The following is a 2,656-nucleotide window of genomic DNA, read 5'->3' as shown; positions in this document are numbered from 1 at the left end:
CACCCCTTCTTCCGTCAGCAAACCGACGCTCCCCTCTGATGTGTACTTCGTCACCCACAGCCAGCTCTTGTGTGAGTGAAATCGCCATAGGATGCAGAGGGATTGCCACCCAATCCAACATGGAAAAATCCCAAAGGCGCATCTGTCGTCGCAGCCACACTGCCATTTGTTCGTCCATTGGAGCTCTCAACGGCTTCACCGGGATGAACTAAATGGGTGCCACCACCATGAGCACAACGTACAAAGCCTTCAACTGTAAAGAGAGCACTATGTGATGTAAAGCAGAGCCTAGGAAGCAAGAGGTAGAATTGCTAAAACTCATCAAAGCAAGTGAATGGCCAAACTACTTTCCCTGCTTGTTTTGCATGCAGCGCCACATCATAGCAACTACACTCACTTTTGCATAATAACTACTACATCTTGGCCATAATTGGCGTGTATTAAACCCAGATTGAATGCCTAATAATTGTTCTTGAACCGGGTACTCGCGATGACCTGGCACCTCAATAGCCACCCAATTTGCTGCCACTTCTTCTTTGATGGGAAACGGGCACCGCAAATCATTCACATGATAGGACTGTAACTCGAACCCATTAACAGATGTGAAAAGTGTTGCCTCCGATATTGTAGTAAATCCAGAGCAAACCTGCCCAACGAAACTTTAACTTTCCCGGCATCTTCCCCATCTGGGTATTGAAGACTAATACTGCTTGCCCTCTTTCAAAATACGTTTCCTGGACAATCGGTCCACCTGAGCTTTCTTGCGGTTCTGCAATTTTGTCAACAAATAGAAACTTCGCAACCGGTCTTCTTCCAGCTTTTCCAAATCTACTAATCGAAACTGCAAAGACTCTTCTGGAAGTAAGCGATCTTCGCGACCGCAATCTGAAGACTCGGAACCACATACTCCAAAGGTGTGACTGCTTCCATCGCAAATGCCAACTTGAACGGTGTCACTCCTGTGGCTACCTTAAATGCGGTTCGATATGCCCATAATCCAGCTGGTAGCTTACTATCCCAATCCGTCCTGTGAGTAGCTACTACTACCAGTTTGGTCAACATTTTCCCCAATGTTTTATTAGTAGATTCTGTGCCAGCCCATTCACCTTTGGTGGGTGATATGGAGAAGATTTATTGTGAATTACCATGAAAAATGCCATCATTCCTCTACACCACCTTATTGACAAAATGTGTGCCCCAGTCTCACTGACGAGCTCAACCGGACAGCCGTACCGTGTCAGCACATCCTTATACAAACACTTGGCTCTACTGATGTTACGGCATTATCTTGCAATGCCCAAGCTTCCACCCATTTGGTGCAATAATCCGTGGCTGTCAGAATATACTTGTTCCCAGTTCTTTGTGCTGTTGGCTTAATTGGCCCAACAAAATCCAATCCCCACTTTTGAAGAGGCTCCAACGACGATAATACTGGTTGTAGCGGCATCTTGTTCTCAGCTGTTGGCTGCCTTAGTCTTTGAGATAGGCATCATAATTCCTGACAAACTTCTGTACATCTGCATGTATAGACAACCACCATAGTCCAGCTTGCAATACTTCCTTAGCAGTAATTGGGTCTACAAAGTGTTCACCAGCTACCCTCGCATGGGCTTCAGAGCACTGCTTCCTGCTCCATTGGCAATACACACCGCTGCAAGACACCAATCAAATTCCTGTGGTATAATTGTCCTAATACTACTTCAAAATTCTAGCTCCGAAGTGCCAATCTTTTCCGTTGATCCACCAATAGATAAGCTGGCATCTCCCCAGAAACTAGAAAATGAAGCATCCCATCATACCATGTCCAGGGAATCTGTACACCTATATCTTCTGCCTCCTCTGACCGGACTGCAAACAAGTGTACATAAGGAAAATCATCTTCCACCCATATTGGCAAATCTCCACCAGTCAGGACAAATAATCGGCTACAACATGCTAACTGCATGGTCGATAAACCACAGTATACTCAAATTCCTGCAACAATAGCGCCCATCGTGCTAATCTGCCCGTCAGATTCAGCTGCTTCACCAAGTACAGCAATGCTGAGTGATCCACATGCATCCACTTGCCATGACCCCACAATCTTATGTATTTATTTTGGAGTCAGTTCTACTTTGTGAGAAAATGCTTTCCTTAGGACCACATAGCATTGTAAATGGTACACTACAAAAACATTGAATAAACAATATATATGACAACTATATAAAATTAATGTTTTATATTGAGAAGAGATGTAGACACACTTAGTTTTTGTAGACATCCTCTTGCATACTTCCATTCCTCTTTAGTGGTGTCCTCTCCATCTCTTTTTGCATTCTCCATCTCCTCATATAGGCAATCAATGTTACAATCCTTGGGAAGTTGAGCAAGGGTGGGTGAAAACACCACACGTCTCCCATGTTGCCTCCTAAAAGCATGTCTGTCTTCCTCTTCTATCCTTCGTACCTCTTCATACCTTGCCACCCACTTATTCATTAAATCATTGTTGAGAATACAAAATGTATTCATCTTATCGAGCATTGCTTGATCCATGGTCTAGCCTCTTTCCTTTCTGTGTGACACATGGCCCACCATGTACCACACAGATGAACGCATGGCCCACCATGCGTTCATCTTCCTCATTGCTCCATAGTCTAGGCATGGAGGGATCCACTAT

Source organism: Cibotium barometz, chromosome 51 (genome assembly GCF_041138505.1).
Source record: "Cibotium barometz isolate CiBa-2024 chromosome 51, ASM4113850v1, whole genome shotgun sequence".
In the NCBI taxonomy this organism is placed as follows: Eukaryota; Viridiplantae; Streptophyta; class Polypodiopsida; order Cyatheales; family Cibotiaceae; genus Cibotium; species Cibotium barometz.
The sequence above is the reverse complement of the archived record's forward strand: the minus strand, read 5'-3'. Positions refer to the sequence as shown.